Genomic DNA, 15,577 nt, shown 5'->3' on the forward strand with positions numbered 1-15,577 from the left:
TTTCACGATCTCGAGCTGTGAAAAATCTCCAATAATAATAATGCTTTTTCTGATTCTGATAGAACTTGTGGTCTGATTTTCATGGGACACACATGGTCCATCCATTTTAACACTGGATGGTCGCAGCGCAGACAAATGTGAGAAAGGTCACAACTGAAAGAGGTCATCACACGGCGTGACCTTTCCGTCTGTAAGCGCTGTCAATCACCTGTAGGTCAGGCTAGCCTCATACGGGTTCAGGCAGCTATGACAAGAGTCAAATGCGATGAATGACCAAGAAAGTATCAGCTTCTGCAACAAAATCCTGTTACCCTGGTCAAACTCTTCCTTGTAGAAGTTTCCTGGGACAGCTTCTTCACACCGAGTTGACAACAAATTATGTCCGATGTCTTTAGTACAGAAATGAAAAAATATTTGTTACTGACGGTCAGACATGTTCCCGACTACCTTTAGACTGGGTCGCACAGTGATAGACTAGCCTTAGAAGCAAGAACTAAGCATTATGTGGGGATTATGATGAACTATCTTGCTTCACCTGAAATTTTTGCAGTAGACCCTGGGGTAACTAAGTTGTCCTGAGGGATCACCAACGTCTCATCTCTTCTCCAGTCACTCAGAAAAGAAAGCATGCAAATTGTGTGTGTGTGGGTTTGTCTGTGTGTGTCTAGTGGTGTTTCTATGAGGCTTCTTGTAAGGAGAGCAGGCAAATAAGTCACTTTCATGATTTCTCGTTTAAAATAATATCGGAGTTTGGTTATCCGCCCATATCTAATCTTGAACTCGTCTTATTCTAGCGAACAGTCTCGGCTAATTTGCCGATATTTATTACAAAGACTACCAGGCTCAGTCATAACCCTCAGACCTCACCCCCTTTAATTTCATAAACTAAAATAACCCAGGAACTCAGGTTAATCTCAGGAATGAAAATAATTGCCAGCGCACTCTTTCTGTCAGTTTTCTGCAAAACCAGCTGGACGAGAATTTTCAAAACATGTTTTAACCGATGTTCTTAGAACTGGTTCTTCGAGAATACTCTCGGCAGTTTAGCGCGCTGTATAGATCGATCTTGCACGCGCTGTAGTCGCGGAATGCCAGGTGTTATTTTTAAAGTCCTTCCATGGGCTCGGCAAACGTCAAGCCCCTCGAGAATCGACAAAAGGTTAGGGCAGCGGGTCGGCCATGTTCTGAGCCGATACATGCTTTTGCTAGTCCCATCACGAAGCCAAGGTATAATGGTATGGGCCCGAACACGGGTCACACCCAGGTGTAGTGGTATGAGCCCACGATCACACACAGGTGAGACAGACCAGACAGACGAGCAAGTAGACAAGTAGACTGTACTACTTCACTAATCCTCTTTGGCAGAAACAAAAGATAACCTCCTCCAAATGCTGTTTAATTCTCTGCACGTGCTTAAGAGACAGGGGTGGGATGGGAATGTCTAGCTAGCAACTGTCCAGTGTGATCGGACAGGCGAAAAAATGTCTGACTCATTATCGGAATGTCGAGTGGTGAGCAGACCATGAAAATGTTTCACTCAGCAGATACACAGCATGTCGATGGAGTGGCTTTGCCTCTCGCCAGGAATTTCCTCTGCTAATCCGAGCAGCTATTATTCTCCCAGCATTCACAAACTTTTCAACCGCCAGACACATCGTGGTGCTTTTTGTGAACCTTTGGACCTTTCTATCAAAACACACCATCGATTTTCATGACTTGGAGATTGGTAAAAGCAAGAGAAAATGTTGCCGGCTGTCATTTTTCCTATATTTTTGATGTTTCTGAAAGTGTTATCAACTGTCAAAGCTTGAAAGTTTTTAATTATGCAGAGTACGACTGTCTAAATTTTACAAAGAGACAAGACATTTGTCACTTACCAACTATTGTTGCTGATGCTGCTTGTTGTCACTGACCCAAACAATGTCCCTGTCAATAATGTTTAACAGGTAGATGTGTTCACCTATTTAAGTTTGGCCGAGACGACAGGAACAACAAAAATAAAAGGTATATAACAGTTTAATTACTCTTGACTGGTGTGGAAAATCTCAAGACCGTTACAACAGTCACAGAGACAGCAAACAACTTTCAAAGTGATAAGAAAGCCGGGTGTTGACAAGGCGGGATGTGAGGCTGGCTTAAGATGTCAGTGAAAGTAGTCGAGGGCTCAGAACATAAAGCACTCAATGAATGAGCTTTTGAGTATTGCACGCACCTGTTCTGTAAAGGCCTTTTCTCGTGAAGATGACAGGAATGCAACAATGCTGCACATTAGTTCAGATTAGCTTGTCGCAATTTCACACTGTTACGAGGGCATTGAGTGCACGAGCTGCACAGGCTTCTAGCTAGGATTAATCCCTCCTGTCTTCAGCTAATCGCATACACAATCAGACATTTCATTGTGTGTTTCAGGATTAGCTTTTAGCATTACAACTAGCAGGGAGATAGTGTTTTTAGCTTTTTCCTGAATAGTAATGTTCGTGGATGGCTTGAGAGAAAAGTTTCAGATATTACAACTTTTCCTGATAAATAAATAAGCACTGTTTGCACCCAGGTAATTGTCTTTGCTGGACGAACCGTACTCATCGATTCTACAGAAAGGTAACATTAATACCGTTGCCTGCAGCGCGAGCATTATGGTCGACAGTCCCGGCTATTCCTCGATTCAATTAATGAATACCTGAATGCTCTAGGTAGTGTTTCCAATAGCAACATATGCAGCCTATTAGTATGATCGACAAGCTGTCATCTTCTATAAGAATATCAGACAAGAACAGTAAAGAGAAAGAAAATAAATGTTAATGCTAAAACTAAATCTCTAACAGTGAAGAACAGGGACAGGGGGGTAAAATCGATCGAAGGTAATCAGTGAAGATCTGTTAGAAATAAGGAGCTTCCTGAAAGATGATTACAACACCGTGCTCCTCTTCCCTACGGTAAATCGATTCTTTATGCGAGGTCACGTGGTTTTAGCGTTATTTCTCGTTAATACGCTCGACATAGAAACTCGACATAACGTACACCGAAGGGAACATAACACAATGCGTATGAGTAACTATATCTCAGGGACATCTGAGCACAGTTCTGCATGGCTAAAAAAGCCGACAGTTTTAACAAAAATCGATTGTTTTACACGCAAAACATTTTGTGGCGTTCAGCAAACGATTTAAGCGAACTATATTTCTTCAGCTCTACCATCGCAAATAATAATGATGATGATGATGATGATGATGATGATGATGATGATGATGATGATGATGATGAAGATGATGAAGATGATGATGATGATGTGTGCAGAGGACTTGATGCTCGCTCTAAGTACAAACACCAGGCTTCGCAGCAAACTATATCCATCATTACAACAGTTGCAGCAAAGATGATCGTTAGTCTTTGGCTCCATCAAAGGTCACGAAAGTCAATGACTGTTTGAATTGTCGACTGTCGACTTTCATTGTCAGCCCAAGCTACTGTCCTCGCTTGAGAATGCGGATGTAAATCTATTTAAAACTGTCGACTGGTCCTCACAGCCACTTGAAGCAGCCTAACTGAATGGGGGACACGGAGGAGGTCGCAGTCCATTGGAGCAAACAGGAAATGAAAGCTGACTTCGCTTTTTGGGACGGATGTATGAGACAGAGTGCACCAACTGAACAGGACTTTGGCCATCCATCAAGTTCAGCTGGCAGCGACCGTCTGGTGACGATCATCTGATAGGTTCAAGTGTGCTAATGATGTCTGCGCCATTTGCTTTATTTATGAATCGCTAATGTAGGGTGCGTGTCTCCCTGGTGTCTCAGGGGACAAGACACACAAGTGGATGCGACCCACTCTTCTTTAATTGCTGGCGCATTCGCATGTGTGAGTGAAGTGTGCTGCTTCTCGTGGTCTCACCCAGTCTTCATGGACTGGAAAGAGAATTACGTGAATTTTTATTTATTTATTTTTTTTTTTTGGTCTTAGTAACTTTAAATATAAACAAATACAGCTACCCTAATTTGATCCGAATGTATTTTTCATGGTTATGATGTCGTACGATGCTGGCATCAACTGAATTCCAGTTGTTTTATGTTGTAGACACTTCAAAAGAACCTAAGTCTCTATATTCTTTTATTTGCTTTCATCTTGAATACCCACTTGAAGACAGGGAATCTCGAGGACAAGTGATCTTGTTGGCACCTTGGCTGGATTGTAAATATGAGGTTTACATGGAATGAGGTTAATCCCAATTTTTTTCGGCTTGACTATCAAAAACATCCTTGGCAGGTGTACATGAGAATAAGTCGTCGGGGTCAAGTGGCAACTTCGCGCTAAGTTTGGGTACCAACAGTCGACTTGCCTCTAGAGACTGACGACAAGACTTATTTTGCCTCGTGCAAACCAGCCGAATAATTTAGTTGCTACTATGCAATGTAATTTATTATTTTTAATTAATCCGTTAAAGCCCATATTATTATTTTTAATGTTTCAAACATTATCGCAAGCATTACAGATGCTCTTATTGAAATTTGAAACTGTAGTAGGTCGATGCATTTTAGACCAAATGAGCATCCAAATAAAAATAAGGAAGGTGACAATTTTCGACCGAGGGCGTTAAAAAGTTAAGAAATGAATTCGATCGTGACTCGCATCTGATATGTAGAACTTTGTTGCACAATGCACACAGACTAGCTTCTCACTTTGTGTGTGATTCGCTCTATAAACTCAGCGCATTGGTTGTTCTGTACACTCGCCACTGTTTCTGCTCGGTCAGCACATACAAGTAAGAATAATGTGCCACCCGGCCTTCACAATCGCGCACGGTAACCGTGTATTTCCTCGTCGCCAGCGCACATTTTCGGGTGGCGGTTGTTGCCTTCTTGCCCTCGACATACAGAAGGCTTTTGGAGAAAACTTATACATGCCTAGCAACCTGATCAGCTCTTTATCATGAGTCTGGGTGCGCACGATGTCAATGTCTGCCCTACTTTTTGAACAAAGAATTTTTTTTAAATAGGTATACCCGAGATGTTTTTACAATGATGTTGTTCTCATGACAAGCAGAGAAGTCCTCAAATCTGATCCCTCTACCACGTGCTGCTGTCTCTGGGAACTTGCCGCTGGCTACATGCTAGTTGTAACGAGCTTTCCGCCACAGGGGTGGGCGTTGGAGTTTTCCTTTCAATTACCATGTTAACATATCACCAGATATCACTGTTGAGCAACCGACACTAAGTATCCTACACATTAAACTACCACAGTAAAATAAACTTTGTATTGAGCACAATCTAGTCATCATTGGCCTAAAGATTTATATGTAATACTCTACTGAATCTTTGTCCTGACACAGCATAGATTGAAGTTTAACATAGGACTGTCCTATGGCAAACAAATATCTAATGCAGACTAGTCCTCAATATCCAACACAATATATATATATGACCACTACACTAAATACATCTACTCTTATAAGCCCTAATTTACAAACTATGATAGCCGTGTTACCGATGAATCGGTGACCCTAAGTGACATGTGATAAAATAATCCCCAACAGCAATTTCTCAGTTTTCTAGGAAGTGCTTTTCATCTTTGTGTCTCACCTGTGTGGTCTACCCAGCCTAGCGAGGGTCAGTGATCCTTATGCGGGCAATCCCGGAATGTCTTCGTCAACGACACTTGGCACACACCACAGAAACCACACACAGTATAGCACAGCCAGCGCCTGGGGTCAACCTTCTTACTCCTCCAAGTTGTCACCAACAGCAATAACAGTCTCCCGTTGCGACACTTGGTGTTGAATTCGTAGCCCAACACAGCGTGCAGGAAACCTCTCGTGTATCGACACTCGCAGCACCGCTCGTCCCCTCGATTATTATTGTCCGAGCGGAATTTACCGCGAGTGCAACGCGGAACGACAGCCGCGCGGCACGGTGGAGGCTTCCTGCTGCACTCGTGTCGCCGAGTCCGCGCTTTGCCTGAGCGGCTTTCTCAGATGAAGGTCGCGGCGCCTCTCACACAGCATGTCAGTTGACACGAGACCGGTGACAGGTGACACAAGGTGAAGGCACACACACACTCAGCGGCTGCAGATGAAACTCGCCGTGTAAATGTCCCTCTTTCCTACCCGCACCACTCCTGACAACATCGGGCGATGTTTGCAAAGCTGCTGGTCACAGGAAGGGTGCCCGGAACCGCTACCACCACCACTACCACCCTGTCGCGAAGGTGTAGCCTCGCTGAGGTAATTATCTGGATATTGTTTCTTTAGAGAAGAAAGGTGTGATTTGAGAGAAACAAACGGTAAGAAGATAACGAGTGGAGGGAGTCAAGCCATTGAAAGGCGCTGATAAGCCCAGGAAACTTTATGTGGAATGCTGTCAGGTAACAAGTGGGGAAAGATTATATGCTAACAGCTTGCTTGTTTCTTGGGACAGACAGACAGACAGACAGACAGACAGACAGACAGACAGACAGACAGACAGACAGACAGACAGACAGACAATGAAGGGATGCATACCTTATTTTATTGGTATTTTGTGTTTGCTGACCCAGCAGATGGCTCAAGCAGAAGTTTTCCGCTATAAAGTTTTTTAAATGGGTCAGAAATAAAAGTCATTATCTAAAAAAGAAATGCGATAAAAGCAAGCAGAACTGTTATATTTGACTTCATCGGCGGTTTTTCAAATCGGAATCCGAGATCAGAGATTGAAAATGCCATGTGCTGGTTTTCTGAGAAGTGAAGTATGGATCAGTTCACCTAGAAAACCTGAGTGTATCGATTCCCTGAGTGAAGTCTTCCATACACAGCTGATCTGCAGGAAAGGAAATCCGTTTCAGGGAGAGAAAGAGGAGTAGAGGGATAGAAAGAGAATCAAAGGGATAATAGCGAGATGAAAAGATGAGGGTGAGAGAGAGACTGATGACAGATTGATAGAGAGAAAGCATGTAGTAACATCCACACCGATCACTTTTGCCCCTCTACACATCGCTGCCCATAGGGTACGGACTCAAGTCCACTTCCGCCCAATCCTTCATATTTTCAATGAGTGCATTCTATTCAAGTCCACGCAAATGAAAAAAATGCGGGGGATGGTGGGGGTGGGTGAGATAAATTTGTTTTCCTTTGGATGTAGAACCAGAAGTTCACTTGTCATCAGAGTCGTTAAACAACGAGATGGAGATCACAACAGTCCTGTGTCAAACATTACAGAGATGCCATCGCCTGCCACTGAACATCTCCTATGTAACTGTCTTCTAACGCACGTGTCGCTGGCAGCGTGTGCTGTGTGTGTGTGTGTGCACGTGCCTGTATTTGTACGAGTTTGTGTGTGCCCCCCTGCGTGTTATGTTTGGGCGTGCGATGCAATGTGTCAAATATCGACAATACTTCAAAACTGCTTGGGCGGCACGACTGAAGTGTAAGGCTTACTGATCCATTATTAATTCTGCTCTTAGTGTATAGGTCGTGTCGAACAATAAACTCTGGAAAGGACATTGTTTGGACTGCAATGCCACAAACAGCAGCTTGCTAAACATTTCGCCGATATCCGACCGACTGACATTCATGGCCCCACATCCAGCGATCGCTCGCCTTTCTCGCCTTCCCTCTCTCTCTCTCTCTCTGTGCCCTTTAACCCTCTAACCTCACTGTCCTGTTCTACCGTGACTGTGAAAACTGAGGAACACATTTTGGTCGACAATGACAAATATATTTTGTCACGGATGACTTGCAAAATCAGCCATCAGTGCTTACAAGGCAGACAGACAGACCGCCTTGGAGTCTGTACACTGCAGGCGCTCAGCGGCTGACACACCAATATCGATCGGTGAGGTAAGAAGAAATCGCAAGTGAAAACTATGCTCTACAAGACATCTTTCCACCATTATCTGGTCTGGCGGTGCCCTCTTACTCCTAACGATTCATTAGAAACAATAAACAGCCATCACACCGACTGTGCAAGAGAGTGTGGCGGGTTTCAAGACACTTCAAACCATTATAATCCGAAGAAAACAAGTGTGGGTGGTGTACACATGAGAGAGGAAGGCAGGACAACTCTGAAGTGGTTAAGCATGGTTCGATGTAGGGGAGGCGAGTAGGTTTTCTTTCTTTTTATTATTATTATTTTTTAATGTTGAAGGTGATGCGCAGAAGGCTTTATCGGCATCGCGTGCTGTGGTGCATATGGGCGGTGGTGGTAGCTGCACATGCAACAGTTGTGGCATCGAACAGAGTGGGAGGATGAATAATGAGGATTAGCAATGACTGTTGTATTCAAACACGTGTCTGTGACCAGTGGTCGATGCCTGCAATGTGTCTCTTTCCACTCGTTTCTCGCCTCATGTGTGTTGGTATGTGTGTGTGGGTGTGTGTTTGTTTGTTTTCTGTGCCAGTACTTACGATTGTAGGACACCCTAAGCTGCCGTTTGTTCGGTCTGCGGATCTGTAGCGTGGCGCTGTCTGTGTTGTCGTCATCTGTGTTGTCGTCGTGGTTGTTGCTGCCACCACCGCAGCCGCCGCCGCCGCCACTGTGTGGCACAGCCTCTGTGGTGAACTGCATGTAGGCGAAGGACAGTGGTGTGGGTCTTGCTGTTGTCAGGGTGAGTCGGCAACTGTCAAGGATGCCCGTCCGCTTGCTGGGTGGATGAAGATGACATGAACAGATGATGTGAGAGGGCTAGTCGTTTTCTTTCTCTCTGTCTCTCCGATGGGCGTCGACTCTCCGCTGCACTGTTGGTGGGGGTGGGACGGACGAGCGAGCGTAAATAAGCGGGTAGACAAAGTCGGGTGCAGCGTCAGCGCCGATGGATCGGCAAGCGTGCTGGAGCGGCGTGATACTGGAAGCAGAAACAGCAGGTTGCAGTTCACTTGGTGGTGCAACTGTCGGTGCCCACAGAGGCGTCCGCCACGCCTGGAGCAAGGCGTGCCTACAGACCAACATGGATTCCCCCAGTCGCCGGTTACGACAGCCAGCCGGGATGGTAATCCTGTCGCTGCTGCTGGCGGTGTCCACTCAGTTGATGCTGTTATTATTGTTGTTGTCGTCGTCGTGGTTGTGTTGTTGCTTTTTTCCCCAGTCGTCGGTATCGGATCGGTTGCTACTCACAGATCGGCTAAACGTTCAATCGTTACAGGTGCTATGTGGTTACACCTAATGCAGCAAAATATCTCACAGTCAGGCATTTCACAGCCAAACAAAACGTTCAGTGTGATTGTCGGTGTTGCATGTGTGTGTGTGGCACGGGGGCGGTGGAGGGCGGATTTTCTGATGACAGAGCTCTAAAAGATGACCAAAAAACCTCACACTTTGCTTAGTGCTTATTGCAATACCTCAGAACACTGAAAAAGTATTCATTGTTAGCGAAAAGTCGTCATGTTGATGTCTTCTTTTGGCACTGCTCAGTGGGAGAAAGCCAAGGTAATCGTTAAAACAGTTAGAAGCAGAAATGCAAGATGCTGTTGATATTTCAGTGCTGTACAAATGTTGGTGCTGGGCTCACCTGAGAAGCCTCTGAGAAGAGTGACACCGCTCACATAAGACAGTACAAATATGTGTGTGTGTTGTGTGTGTGTGTGCGTGCGTGTGTGTTAGTGTGCTTTGTAGCCACATTCATATGCACAGACACGCAGTTCAAAATATGAACAGATGTAACCTATATTGACTACTGTCTCTTCAAATGCAATGACGCAGTAAGGAAAGGACAGCTCGTGTAGAAAATAATTTATATCCAAATATTCGTCAGAAACTGGCCTTTGAGGCTGAATAAGAACTTTACTTTTCTATATATATATATATCATACATAATATAAACTCTTAAATTCATTCAGTTGCCGATGATACCATTTAGAATTAGGGATTAATCCGATAACAGGGAATCTGTGGCCAGATATGTTTTTGATTAGGTGTTTACATTTCGAGATAACAGCTGTTGCATCTTTACTTCATGATGATGAACCTATTTCTGTACATTCCTGAAACATATTTATAGTGAAAGTTACTCCATTTGTTCACAACAATCAGCCATCCAGCCATCCTTGTGTAAGCCAAAATTTTGTGGTGGATGGTGGAAGGGAGGTAACTGTGCTGACTCGTTTCTGAAAGTATAATAATTATAATCACGAACTTGTATCACGAAATCGGCAAAGCGTCCGTAATGAAGCCTGTAAATAAGCAAAAACAGTTTCCACATTTACTAGGAATTTAAAAAAAAATTTTGACAGTTATGTCCCTTTGCCTAATTGGCTTGAAGGACCTGTTTGCCTGATGTGTTATCATGTGTTTTTGTAAAGTGCTTTGGGCTGCCTTGATGGTAGGGAAGGGCGCCATCATCATAATCAAATAACACATTTCTTAATGTACATGCAGATTATAAATCTCATCATAAACAGTCGCAGCTGTTTTTAATCATCGCTGTGACATTTGGTTCACTGTATCTGCAGGTGGAAGACAAACTACTTAATGTCAATTCCTCTAATGAGTATAGAAACCCCCATCATTAGACTTTTTGTGAAGAAGAAATTAACATGCCCATATCAACATATCCCGCCTCCCTGATTTATATAAGATTTTAAAAATGAAATAAATGAAAGAAAAGTTATTGAATAATGACTTTACCTATCATTCATCGTCTGAGGAAAAAATACGACACTCGTTACAAAAGGGAAGCGACTTTCTCCCTTGGTCAAAGAGATAAACATAGCAAAAATAATAATACGGGGTATGCACGCACGCGCACACACACACACAATATTAAACCGAAACAAATATAATATCTCTTAGAGAAAATAAGTTAAGACGGAGAAAGTGTAAGGAAACAACAATGAGAAGCAATTGTTATATACATTAGCCTTTGAAAACTGGCAAAGCTCTCGAAGACCCCCAAAACACTGTGTCCAAGGTGATGTCGGCTGACCCTAAGGAAGTTAATCATGTCTGTATAGAAATGTGAAAGGTCACGCCAGTGTCATCCCTAGGCATGTGTCATCAGAGGTCACGGGACCTTGTTGTTGCTGGCATTTTCCACACCTAAGAAATAAGCGTTTGACCGCGGCAATACTCTCTCTGTGCTCGACGGATAAGCACGCAAGAGGTTGTCCCTGATAGTCAGCAGCCCAGGAGCCTCATTATTTGCCCAGACTCGCCTACAAATTGAGGATGCTCTTCCCCCCGGCCTCCCCACCCTTCTTGGCAAGCACCGCATGATGCCCGAACCACAGCTACCGCCACAGGCGATGTAGTCATCATCCGATACCAGTCCCGCAGCCGTAGTAGCAGTATATAGAGTACAGCATAGTACAGAGTACAGTATTATAATAAAGTGGTGGTGTGGCGGCGATGATGGTAGCGTCATCGTAGTAACACTTACAGAGCCGTTAACATGAAATCCGTTGAAAACTAGAATATAGACATAAGTTTTAATACAAATAAAAAGCTACTGAAAAGTTGACACTTTTGATGGTACATCTGCATACAAGACTTCAGGCTTTGGTGAGTAGAACAACCACATTCACATTCACATTCACACAAACTTTTTAAACGAGATACTAAGAGAGGGAGACAAAAAAAATAAAATTGGTGGAGAAAGCGAAAGTGTGGTGGTAAAGACACAAAGTAAAAATGTACTTCGGTTGTAACATCCACCGGCTGACAAGACAGCCAGGAAGTGGCAAACTTAAAATTCCCCCTCCATGTAGGCCAGCCGTTGCTCGCTTAGCAGTAAAATGTTGCTAGCAGTAAAATGTTATATGTCATGCATAGCTTCAAATAGGTGTGTGACATTCAGTGGTGAATATGTGCTTACAATGTTCCTAGCAGCAGTGATACCCGACTGTAAACTACCTGTAATTCAAAAACAAAAGATGCACAGGAAATTGTTGTACAACAAAATGATCAGCGTTAAAGTCGGAATAAATTTTTTTAAAAAAAGGTTCATTTTATGAAAATGTTTGACAGTTTTGACAGAAGACAATACTGTGCAAAATGTTAAAATGGCGACATTCTGCATTTAAGCAGGGCAATCATAAAAGGTATACATTACAGGCTGTACGTTGACTGTTAAGGCGATGCATTTAGGAAGAAGAAAAAATATTCAGTATGAAAAGCAGACAGACGCAGATGGACGGGTGATTTCTATTTCAAGTAGACTGATATTGATATTCATGACGAGGAAAGGAATGACTGAATGACTGTAATATAATGCTTTTGACCGAAAAAAATTGATGTCAGATGGAAGGGGTGACGCTCGGAGGTCTTCGAGGACACCGAGTGGAGTCCGAGGGAGGGAACAAGAAGCACGCGCGCGCACACACACACACAGCGTATAATGATCCTGGGGTCAAAGTCGATTGGTCGCCCAAACATGTGTGCTGAGGGGAATCAGGATGGGGCCGCAAGGGGTATGTTGTCTGGATAAGAGGCGAGTGAAGTCGGGAATATGAGAACAAGAGCAAGCTTTTCAGGAAAATGTTCGAAACAGTGATCAGTTTCTTGATCGTGCTCCTCGGCTAGCATTTGCACTCCTGTGGTAAACATCACCACACACCAAACCACCCAGCCCCCTCCTTCCCTAACACACAAAAACACAGAGGGGGATAGCAAAACCAAAGAGACCGAAAATCCTTTTTCTCCTCCTTTTCTTTTTCCCTTTATTTTCCTCCTCCTCCTCCTCCTCCTCCCCCCCTCCTCCTCCTTCTCAACATCATCATCATCATGTTACTTGACCTTCTGGGGGCAGTCGGTTAATTTTTGTTGCTGTTGACTTCAAGATCAGTACTTGCGGTTAGTTCTTAGCAGTTTAGTTTTTCCGATGGCCTTGGTATATCCCGAGAACACTTCCTGATAGCGACTGCCCCAGTGTGTAAGCAACCAAGAATCACTACTGCGAATTTAAACACTTTTACTGCTTACAAATATACTAGATAACCGCTGATGTTTGGGCATTGCTGGAAGTACATGGTCTGTGGGCTTATATTCAGCACATGGAATATGGCCTTTACTGCAAACACCCATTGTTTAGTACCATCAAAAATGTCCATGTGCCAATTCTACGAAGAAAAACGAATCCCAGACAAAAATACTTTGCAAACAAAATGAATATTGTTCAGGAAAATTAAACTGTATGTTTCAGTCTTCACCAAAGCCTTGCTTCATCCTGGTCATTGTCACAACTGTTGTCCTCACAAAATCGTCTTGTTCACAGAGACAAGAAGAAAGCAACAACCCATACATGGAAAAGAACCAAGGCACCAACTGCTAGTCACTAGCCGGAAGCTGGAGAAACTTTTAAGTTGGATATACATATTTCGGAGTGACTATTTCGGCACGACAGTTTTCAACTAGGGACAACTGCAGTGATGACCATGTTGAGGGCAGTGCAGGCGACTGTAGTGAAAAGTTACCATGGGCTCTCTTTTGGAAGATTCTTGTCAGTTTGGATCATAATAGGTACTGCAATGTCATAAAGAGAACTTATCTCTTGAATATGTGTTTGTGTTCGTGTCGTGCATATCAAAAGATAAACGAACGAATGACCTGTATGACCTGATAACACAGCACCAATTGAACTGTAACCAAAAGAAAGTATGTCAAAGCTTCTCCCAAGTAAAATTTAAATGGTGGTCGTGTATTTTATACTAACCGGATTAAATAATTTGTACTCACGTGGCATTTTCAGGTACCTACTCCAAAAGATTCCAGGCGCCTTGTCTGTACCCTGTTTCAGCTAGACAGCCGAGCAGACGACTTATAACCCTCGACCCCTTTTTCTTTTTCATTGAGTGGATTCGTCCAGCCAACGGCTACTCTCGAGTCACAAATTTGACAGCAGGCGATCCTATTTTCTCAAGGGTGGAGATAACTTTGTAGTTTTTTTAACGAGCCCTCCAATAAGTGACGTTGATACTGCGGCTGTCTCAGAAATGCCAAGCAGACGACAGGAAGTCAAACTGACAAAGTGGAGGGTCTGCTGTGTTTAGCCGGTAAATTTGCTGTCGCCAAAATGGAGGTGTGAGGGGGTTAAGCGATTGTCCCGGAGTCAACATGCCACGAGGTCGGACGCTTGAGTTCAAGGCTCGTCATACATTCTCGACTGGAACCTCACACACTCTTACATGTGCACGCACGCACACATACACACATACACACATGTATGTACGTGCACACACGCGCGCGCTTTAACTTACAAACATTCTCATTTGAATGAAAAGGCATCTCAGAACAGTTAAAATATTTTGAGGGGGCATATATCTACCGGTTTGGAAAACACATAACCAATCCATGTCGAATGTCTGCTGAAGAGAAAAGTTTAGAAGCGAGAGAGAGAGGTCAGGGGTATAGGTCAACGCCAGTAGCATTCCTGTATAAGTACTCGCCGGTTCGTTAATTAACAGTTTAAATACTGAAGCGGAGACCTGTGTGACCAACAAGACGAATGTACTTCCAGTATGTCGACAAGAAGGTTAACGGCTCAGCTGTAGTCATAAGATTCAATTCTGTGTGAAAATTCCTGCTGAATGTTGATTGATGGGAGACAACCGCTATCAGCAGCCAAAAATATAACTGGGTTCTCTTTCCTTAGAATTTCATATCGCGCAGATCGCCCATTCCGATCTGTTATAAAACAGCCAGTAAATGAATAAACAAATAAATAAAAGCAACCAAGCAAAACCTTAAATGAGCTTATTATTTTTCTTCAAGCAGTCTTTTTCCACTAGGATCATTTAATTTACAGCGAAGTGAATCTCTTGTACGTATGTAAAAGGTATATGTATATGCATGCTTGTTTGTTACTCTGTTTCTTATCCATCTATTCTTTTAAAATGTTATCTGCGACAACGACCTCGCACAAAGCTGGTCTCAGAGAAGAGAGTTTATCTCCAAAATAACGAGTTGAGTAAAAATAAATAAAATAAAAAATAGGGATGACGCGTTACAAAGGTGTTCTAAACATGTCACGTGATCTAGAAAGTCCTCGCGCTGGATGGAGAGATCAATCGTTTTCGTTTGCGCAAGCGCTGGTCGATCGTCCAAGGTTTGTTGACTTCTGGCTATGAAGACATTTTTCTGCGTCTCAGTTTGTTTCCTTTGGAAATGAACATGCGCATTTAACAGAACAACTCGGTTTATGTCAATCGGACAACAACGCCAGACGCTACGTCACGACCAATCATATCGCGACTTTTCGCTTTGGAAAAGCAACGTGTCTACCAGTCCTTCATTCATTGATTTCAACGAGTCAGTTATGGGAGAAAGATAAATCTAGGAGTTTAAAAAGGCAGTATGTGGTTTTCAATATACAATGACACAGGTTAAGCTCTCAGTATTTAGAAAACATGAACTTAAGAACATGGAGACCTTATGTAATATGGGAAAAAAAAATTTACAGACAAAAATAACAAAAGAAAACAATATGCGTGATCCCAGACTACGGAAGCAAGTTAACAAGCGAGCACGCGCGGCGTGGGGGTTAGGAGGGTTATGACACCCATAGAATTTGATAGCAGTTGTCGACCTTTGTTGTGATTTACAGACTCCACGTGTCGGTGACGTCCCCTGCTCAGTGCGTAGCTCGGGGTTTGAACCGACTGCGATCAGCAGGAAGCTGAGTC

At 43.4% G+C, this 15,577-nt stretch overlaps 1 protein-coding gene across 4 annotated transcripts in view; it reads right to left on the bottom strand.

Annotated features, from left to right (window-relative positions):
- The window catches only part of LOC112559055, a 59,980-nt gene extending 46,248 nt beyond the window's left edge, over positions 1-13,732 (bottom strand). The window contains exon 1 of one of the 4 annotated variants that reach the window (XM_025229928.1): positions 13,632-13,732. The gene's annotated coding sequence lies outside the window, so the exon portion shown is untranslated. Of the gene's footprint in view, positions 1-5,573; positions 5,767-8,371; positions 8,797-13,631 lie in introns of those variants that run through there. The other 3 variants (XM_025229930.1, XM_025229929.1, XM_025229925.1) reach the window with 3 other exon arrangements.
- Between the last annotated feature and the right edge of the window lie 1,845 nt (positions 13,733-15,577).

This window comes from Pomacea canaliculata, linkage group LG3, assembly GCF_003073045.1.
Source record: "Pomacea canaliculata isolate SZHN2017 linkage group LG3, ASM307304v1, whole genome shotgun sequence".
Taxonomy (NCBI): Eukaryota; Metazoa; Mollusca; class Gastropoda; order Architaenioglossa; family Ampullariidae; genus Pomacea; species Pomacea canaliculata.